The 9,544-nt window shown below is 34.2% G+C and overlaps 1 long non-coding RNA gene across 1 annotated transcript; it reads right to left on the reverse strand.

The window, feature by feature from the left end:
* Window positions 1-1,717: 1,717 nt before the first annotated feature.
* Window positions 1,718-5,586, reverse strand: LOC124898741. The gene is made up of 2 exons (XR_007055502.1): window positions 5,019-5,586; window positions 1,718-2,255 (listed from the first exon to the last, which is right to left on the reverse strand). It is a non-coding gene; the product is annotated as an uncharacterized LOC124898741 (long non-coding RNA).
* Between the last annotated feature and the right edge of the window lie 3,958 nt (window positions 5,587-9,544).

Consider the following 9,544-nt stretch of genomic DNA (forward strand, 5'->3'; position numbering starts at 1 on the left):
TATATATATATATATATATATATATTAACAAATATGTCACTTTTCATTAATTATTTATTGAAAATTAAATATTCAAGAAAAAATTTATATGTGATGTCAAAGTACAATCTTGTAACGTGATTCATTTGTCAATTGTTTTTATTAATAATAATAAAATAACTTATATATTCTTTAGTCATCATCACCAATGATATTTTCAAATTTATTTAAAGAAAATGAGTGGAAATAAAATAAAAATATATAAATCATAAAGAATTATGATTTAAATATGAAATGTAAAATTTTAAAAGTCAAACGTTAATCAAACTTGAAAGATATGCGTGTGATAGGGATAATTCTGTCATAAAAAAATATTTTTCTGCTTCTGTTTCTTTAGAAACAGAAATTTTCTGCTTCTTTCCAGAAACAGAAAAACTGTTTTTTCTTATTTTTAAAAGCACTTTTGAAAGTTTACCAAACACCTTTTTTTTTAATTATTTTTTCTTCAAAATAAGTGCTTATTTTGAGAAATAAGCAATCCCAAACATGCTATTAGTGTGCAGTTGGGACATGTTATCTGGTTGCTAACTTGCATATATGTCGAGGGAATGATCATTTCTTCACAGAATGTTTCCTTTAATTTGAAATATATATTGTGCTTTAGGGTCCTCTATTGTTGTTATGATACAGCTTTTTCATGGATTAGAGTTTTGAAACGAAGGAAGATGGTGGTAATGAATGGGGTTCTTCCAAAACAATAACCGTAGAATTCATTGATGGTATTTTAAACTTCTATCTTGATGAATTTTGTAGATTGATTAAGAATTTCAAGGGACTAACATTGGATTCTTCTGAGCGAATCGTGTTGTAGATTGTCACTGTGATTATGTCGTAAGTTTGAATAATGTATCTGCTAAGTGTGTTGAATGTGTTAAGGACACGTTTGGTAGGATGTATTATTTAAATTAATCCATGTATTAAAATCTAATTCAACCTAATACATCGTTTGGTTGCACAACTTAATTTAATTCCTTCTTATCCATGGATAACTAATACACCATATGGTGTATTATCTTATACCTAGGAACCATGGGATTACTTATCCATGGCATAATAATACATGGATAAGAGAATTAAATAACCTAACTACCCCTCAATTCTTTTTATTAAATTTTTTCTTTTAGTTCCATTTTAAATCTAATCACTAAAAATTTGATTGTTATGTTACATTAATTTTCAACCTCTTTTTTCTTTGCGTATGCTGATCAAGTGCTTAAATATCATTTTCTTCCTTATATTGGTTGATAGCGTCGAATGAGAACCACATTTATGCTATTGTATAATTGTTTAATTTACAAATGGATTAATTTATATAGAAAAGATTATTGTCAAGAAAATATATAATTTGAAAATCTAAAACTATATTATCAACGATCCGTGATGTTCTTATATAATGTGCTTTTGCATTTTTAAAAATTATTTCTATATAATATGATAATTATTTGTTGTTTTGAATTTTTCTTGATTAAATAGACTCAATTTTTTTTGGAAAAAAATAAATGTTCAACAACCGAGGCACGGCACGTTGCTAAGGATAGGCTCATGCTATATCTCCCTGGCAAAGGCATTTCCCCATTTCTTCCGCCCTTGGCCTTAACCGCTTAAGCAAAGTAAAAATTATTATTCATATTTTAACTTTTCTATAAGATCATCCCAAAAAAATTTGATGGTATAGTAGTAAAAAAATTTTTGTAGAATTTTAAATCTAAACACAATACATGATATATTTATGTTTTAATATAATACACCAAACACTTGATAAAAAATAATCCCTCTATTACTAATCCCTGCATTGCTAATCCCTGTATTGTTAATCCATGAATAATATCTCTTTGTACCAAACGACCCCTAAGTGTGTTGAATGTGGAAGATGGTCCTACCACAGGTGTCTGGTACCTGTAGAAGAATTTCTCTTTGGGTAAACATTGGTGTATAGAATCAACGCAAAGACAAATCAATCTGACAGTTCATTTTCTCTCCTAGACACAGTTCTCGAGGAAAAGGCCTAATCCAACCTAGGTTTCCTCCCTCCATCTCCAGTGATCGTTTCGATCACCAGACCCCTTCTTTTGTTTTTCCCTTTTCTTCTTCATTTTCTTTCCCTCTTCTTTTGCTCTCTCTTGCTATCATGGAGGACACCATCTTCTTTGCGGTCGGCTTCAAATCTTTTGATGTGTCGTGGCTAAATGGAACTTCAGGAGATTGGTATGAGTGGTCTGAAAGGAGAAAAAGTACCATCACTACAACTTCTTTTAACAAGAAGTCAATCGATTGGATTGTTCAAACTCCGCGAGAGGCATCCATGACGTCCGAAAATATTGTTAAAAGATGGAAGAGAAAAGATACATTATCAGAAATCTATTATGCTCGAGATTTCAACAAGTTTGGTATATATATTTTGAGAGGTAAAAAAGAGCAGTACTTATTATCCCTAAAATAACCTTCAACTATGGATGGAAATACATAACTGACAAAATGGGGAGGTTTATCAACAAATATCATATCGTAAATAACATGAGAAATACAGGTTAATGGACGACAATATTGCTTACGCAGAGGCATTGAAGAGCATTAAATGGGTAACAAGACAGAATGTGAAACAGAGGTTAATGGTGCATTTATGAAGGAGAGGGGCACAATATGCATTAATGACACCTCCTTAGCACATAATGAGATTCCAAACAGAAGTTTAGTGGGGAAATTTGACAACAGAGCTAATGAGCCCATTACTCTTTGCAGAAGTCCGAAGATGGGAAAATGACACCTGGAAATAATATCACGGTTTGAACATCTATGAGATGGGTAACGGGAGCTTTCTCTTTGAATTTGTGTTCCAGGCTATGGCAGAGCAGGCTATCGCCGGCAACTGATTATGGAAAAAATCCAAAGTCAGTCTACAGTGGTGAATCCGGCTATAGGGGTTGTAGAGAAGGAGTACAAACCCAATGCAACTTGGATTAGAATTGTAGGGCTTCCACTACACCTCTGGTCCCAACATGTATTCAAAGCCATTTGAGACTCCTGTGGAGGTTGGGCTGAGACCGAGGAAGAAACGCAATTTCTAAATCACTTTAAATGGGCGAGAATAAAGGTCCATGGAGATGGAAGAGATATTCTGAAAGAAATCACGGTGGAGAATGATGGAATCCTATTCACTATGCAGATTTTGGAAGAAATTCTAATGAGAGTGATAACCAGTGATACACAGTGCCCCAACTCTTTTTCCAAAGGTCGCCGATGACAAACACGATGGATAAAAGAGTAGGAGTATGCAGAGAAAGTGGTCAAAGGTCAGAAGAGCCACATGACTTTGCAGTCACACGTGGAAAGGAGAGGACAATAAATTCAAATTGTGGGACATGGGCGGACCGGCTAGAAGAAACTCGCCAAGGCCCAAGTTACTCAAATATTTCTGAAAAGGGAAAAGGCCAATTATACGACTCTGACTCTTTAGCTTTGCTTCTAAAGCCACGTGAGGGTCATGTGGAATCCTCAATAGCGATGGAAAAGGGACTTTGGATTAAAAAGGACAAATAAGTTATCCAATTAAGCAAGCATTCTTCAAATTTTTTAAATTAGGTGGGAGGGACAAAATCTTTTTGAGTTTTTTTTTTAAAAATTTTTCCGTTCGAACAACTTGTTCCAGTTGTAGAACAACTTTGGTAGTTGTTTGATAACTTTGCGAAGTTGTTCAACAACTAGATACAGTTGTCCTATAACTGCACCTAGTTGTTGAACAACTAGGCGTAGTTGTTCGACAACTGAGAGAAGTTGTTCAACAACTATGCGAAGTTGTTCAGATAACTAACGTAGTTGTCCCACAACTATCCCAGTTGTTCAAGGGACTTAGTTTTTTTTAGGGACAAGTTGTGGACCCACTTGTCCCTTTTTTTAATTGGAAACTTGTCGGGCCCTTGTGGCTTATTTTTCTCGATGAAGAAGCCATGTGGGAATAAGAAAAGAAAACTCAGAGGTTTGCTGGAGATTAAAATGTTAGCATCGCGATTCCTAGAGGCCTTCAAAGATTGGGAATCTAATGCTAGAGAAGAAACGAACACCACAGACATAAAAAAGAATACGATCGAGAAGATATCAACAATCCAAACAACGGATAAACTCCAGAACAAAGAAAATTCAGAAAACTTAGTCAGTCAGAAGTGAGAGACACATGCACTGAGGTTCCAGGGTAGGGTACGTTACAGAGGAAAACAACTTACAATTACAACGGATTCATGATGTAGAACCCGTCTCCACGATATCTATAGGGAACAAAGAGAATCAAAAATAAAAGCCTCAAATTGGGTAAATTCCTATATACTGGAGCTGACTAATACATACGAGGTGGCTTTTGTGGGATTCGAGAAGGAAACTTTAGCCCTTCTTATGAGGTTAGACAAGATGAAGACTAAATTGGAGCGAAAGGTACAAAGGAAAGTCACAATAACTTCTACAAGCAGGGAATCGGGAAAATCGAACTGAAGAATTTACAATCCAGCCTCAGTGAAGAAGTAGATGGTGACAAAAACAGAAGGAGAACTCTTAGTCAGACTTTTAAATGAAAATCAATCTTATCAGATAGAATGTAAGAGGACTAAACAATATTTCCAGTAGGAATTTGATTAAGAGCTTGTTACAGAAGAGGGGAGCTGATGTGTACAGTTTTCAAGAAACAAAATTAAGCAGGAATGTGGAGGAGGTTGCAAAACTGCTTTAGCCAAGCAGGTGGATGAAGTGAAATTTTATTGAAGCCGAAGGTAGTGGTGGAGAGATTCTGGTGATGTGGAAAACAAGATTCTGGGATGGTGTATTGGTTGAAACTGGCCAATACTCTTATCACTCTTAAATTTGAATCTTTACAAAGTTCTTTTACATGGTTTCTCACTGGGGTGTATGCTCCTCACACGAGAAAGGAGAAATTAGAGTGTTGGGAGGAATTAGCTGCAATTAAGGAGCTGTGCGGGAGACCGTGGATTACTTACGGGGATTTCAATACAGTAGATTCATGGCAGAAAGAAGAGGTTGCAGTAGAATCACAAATGTTATGTGAGATTTCTCTAGATGGATTGAAGATATGGAATTTCATGAAGGAGGGAACTTTTCGTGGTTTAGGAGAGTCAACCATAGAAGCGCTGCGAGGTTGGACAGATTTTTGTACTCCATGGAGTGTTCAGAAACATCTGACAGAGATTACTTCCTAGGGTGACCTCCGACCACAGTCCCATTATGCTCAAGTGTGGTAACTAGGAGAAGAATAGATCCAACTTTAAATTCAAAAATCGGTGGCTCAAGGTGAGGTTTAGCAATCTGGTAAGGGTTTGGTGGAATAAATTTGTGGTAGAGGGATGTCCAGACTACAAGCTTAGCTTCAAATTAAAAATGGAAAAGGGCCCAAAATGCCCTTCAACTATGTGAAATGATGCAAAAATGCCTCCCGTCTATCTATTGGGCCTAAAATGCCCTTCCTGTCTATCTATTGAGTCTAAAATGCCCTTTCCGTCTACCTATTGAGGCTATTTTGCCTTTTTATTTAAGAAAAAAATTACATAATACCACAACTTATCTTTATTAAACTACATAAAATCCCTATTCTTTTTATTAGTATTAACCAAATAAATAGTGCATAATATTTATTTTTCGTCGTTCTAAATTGATATGATAAATAAAAGAAAAAACAACATAAATAGTCATTTTTTAAAAATTATTACATATACATAGCTGTATTAGTTGATTGTCAGATATAACATATAAAATATTTATACTTTAACTTGACACAAAGTTTAAGAAAATAAAGAACAGTTTTGAATCTTATGGCCTTAAATTAATGTTGTGTCAAATGTACCCAAATGCCCTTTAATCTTGTGGTTCTAAACTATTGCAAAAAAGGAAAGAGCTCTCTCTTTTTGAAACGAACTATAAAGGAAAGTAGGTCATTCTTCTTGAAACGGAGGGGGTATTAAATTCCCATATTTGTTATTTAATGTCTATTTTTATGGAAGCCCCTAGTCATTCATTTTTTATCTACTATATCAAAATTTTATGTTTTTCATTTTTATTGTTTGTTTTCCCGATGCATCCATAAAAATATATGGTATATTTTTATCATAAAAATTCATAGTATATTTATATATTGTACAAATTATATTTATATCATAATAATACACGGTATATTTATACCATAAACATACATGGTATATTTTAGATTATATCATGTAATACTGAAAATATATTTATATTTAATAAATAATTTTTTAACAAGAAAACTACTTCTGACATAATGTGATATATCATAAATATTTATCCCATAAATTATATTAAATATATAATAATAATCTGACTTTGACATAAATTATATTTATACAATAAAAATACATGGTATATCTGTACTTCCAACATAATAATTTTTATTCCATAAATATTTATCTATAAAAAATTATGGTTAACCCATTACACTAGAATTAAAAATACATGATAATCAAATAATATTAGATGATTAACATACATGAAAACAAAAAGAAACACAAAGGAGCAAATAATGGAATACTTAGTTTATTTAAAAATATTTGAATTTTGAATACAAAACAGAGAAAGATTTCGAAGCAGGGATTATCTTTTTCACTTTAATTTTGAAGATTGAAATATATTTTTTAAATTAAGCTGAATTGTTAATTAGTTATAACATTAAATTAGGAATTATAATTATATTTTTTAATTCTTTTAAATGGCTACATATATATGAAAAAAAAACTTTTATTTTTTTAATATTAAAAAAATACTATTATTTATGTAGTTAAGTCTTTAGGATGATCTTTTCATGTAATTTGCCTAAATAAAAGGGTAAAATAGGCTCAATAAGTAGATAGAAAGGACATTTTAGGCCCACGGAGGGCGTTTTTGCATCATTTTATATAGTCGAAGGATATTTTAGGCACTTTTCCGAATTAAAAATGTTGAAGAAAAAACTTTAAAGTATAGAGCAAAACTACTTTTGGGAGTTGATTAATAGAAAGAATAGTTTGTTGAATGAATTGGCCAAGCTTGACTTAATCCAAGATAGCAGAATCCTGCCAAAAGATGAGATGATAATCAGAGCTACAATTTTAGTGAATTGGAGGACCTTGCTAAAAAAAAGTCAACATGGAGGAAGAAATCCAGAGTGCTTTGGTTGAAAAAAGGGGATAACAACACAAGATTCTTCCAAAGAATGGACGGCCTCAACGCATAGAGGATATAATTCAATCGATAGATTGGTGGTGTAAGGAGAGGAAATCAAAGATCCCGAAGGGATAAAAATAGCTACAATAGAGTTCTGTAGCAAGCTTTAGTCAGAATCAGAAGATTGGAGACCATCTTTTGAGTTGCTGGACTGTGCTAAAGTCACTCAAGAGGAGCAGGAATAGCTACAGAGAGCTTTTTTTTTTTGAACTAAAGGTGCTTCAAATTGTCAAGCAATGCGGCGGTGACAAAGCACCTGGACCAGATGGTTTTACTATGCAATTCTCCAAGGGATGTTAAAGTATATTGAAGAATGATTTGATGCTTACTATCCAGAACTTTCATCAAAATGAAATATTTGAAAAATCATTCAATGTTACCGTTATAGCATTAATTCTGAAGAAGCCAAGAACGGAAGAACTCAAAGATTTTGGGGCAACCAACTTGATAGGAGGAGTGTACAAGATCATCTCTAAACTTCTTATTGGGTGGATAAAGACTGTTATGGATAAACTGGTTGATAAACATCAGATGACCTTCCTAAAAGGCAGGCAAATTCTAGATGCATCTCTGTTGGCCAATGAGTTGGTGGATTCTAGAGTAAGACAGAAGACCCCGGAATTCTATGCAAATTGGATATCGAGAAGGCTTATGACCATGTCAACTGGTCCTTTCTTCTCAAAGTACTAACTAACATGGGATTTGACACTAAGTGGATAAAGTGGATAAGATTTTGCATATCCAATTTAAAATTTTTTCTCATCATCAATGGTAATACAGAAGGATTTTTCCAATCATAGAGGGGCTTGATACAAGGTGATCCTTTATCACCTTTTTTTTCTTCTTCTAGTCATGGAGGGTTTAAATCTTGTGATCAGAAAAGCTAAAGTAAATGGATGGATTAGGGGCTTTTGTGCCCAAACAAACGGGGGAAGTTCCACGAAAATCACACACCTACTGTATGTTGACGACTCACTAGTTTTTTGTGATGCAAATGTAGCTCAGATTAGATATCTACGAGCCATTCTAACCATCTTTGAAGGCATCTCTGGACTGCATGTTAACTGCATAAGAGCTCTATTTTTTCGGTTAACCAGGTGGACAACTTGCATCTATTAGCTGAGAATCTAGGCTGCCAAACAACCTCTCTGCCTACCAAGTATTTAGGAATGCCTTTGGGTGCAAAAAACAAAGAGCTTCAAATTTGGATTGAAGTGTTAGAGAGATATGACAAGATGTAGCTAAGTGGAAGAGTCAGTATCTATCTTTAAGGGGGCAGGTTGACACTCATAAAGTCTGTGATGGATGCCCTCCCTACTTATATGAAGAGTTTGTTCCCAATACCTAAGAATATTGAGAGGAAGATCAACAGGATTAAGATTTTCTTATGGTACGGAAACAAGGAGAAAAGGGGTTATAACTTGGTGAAATGCGACATCCTGATGCTTAACAGGAACCAAGGAGCCAAAGGGGCCTGGGTATTAAAAATCTTAGCATTTAGAATGATTGTCTATTGCAGAAATGGCTCTGGAGATTCTGTACAGAGAATATGCAGCCCTATAAAGATTTATTATAGAGAAATATGAATTACTAACTCAATGGACAATAGAGGAGGTCACGGGTACCTCTGTCTGTAGTGTTTGGAAATTCATCAGAAGGTTATGGACTCATTTCTTTACCAATGTCTCTTTCAAAGTGGGAGATGGAGCAAAAACTAATTTCTGGAATGAACATTGGATAAGTGAGGATAATTTAAGAAATCTATTTCCTCATCTTTATATCCTAAGTTCACAAAGAAATTTTTCAGTGTCACAAGTGTGGTGTCCTCAAGGATGGAATCCAGTGTTCAAGAGAGACATGAATGATTGGGAAGTGGCTGATATTGCTAGTCTTTTGCAAATATTAAATCTGTATCCAGGGATAACTAGTGGAGTGGATAAACCAGTCTGGCAGTTACATAGCAAAGAAAATTTCACTGTTAAGTCATGCTACTCATGCTACTGGGGAAGAAACCATAACCTCTCCCCTACAAGTAAATGGCCTTGGAAGCAAATATGGGAAGTCAAAAAGTCCACTAAAAGTTGTTTGCTTTAGTTGGTTGGTGGTTTTTAGAACTTGTCTTATCCATGAAGTGTTACAGGGAAAAGGTTTGGAGATCTGCTCAAGATATTTTTTATGTGATCAAGACGTAGAGGTTAATAGCCATCTATACTTACACTGTAGAACAACCGTAAAACCCGTGGAATATATTCTTGTGTATCTTAGGGGTTTGTTGGGTGATGCCAAGTTCCAC

This window comes from Capsicum annuum, chromosome 5 (genome assembly GCF_002878395.1).
Source record: "Capsicum annuum cultivar UCD-10X-F1 chromosome 5, UCD10Xv1.1, whole genome shotgun sequence".
Classification (NCBI taxonomy): Eukaryota; Viridiplantae; Streptophyta; class Magnoliopsida; order Solanales; family Solanaceae; genus Capsicum; species Capsicum annuum.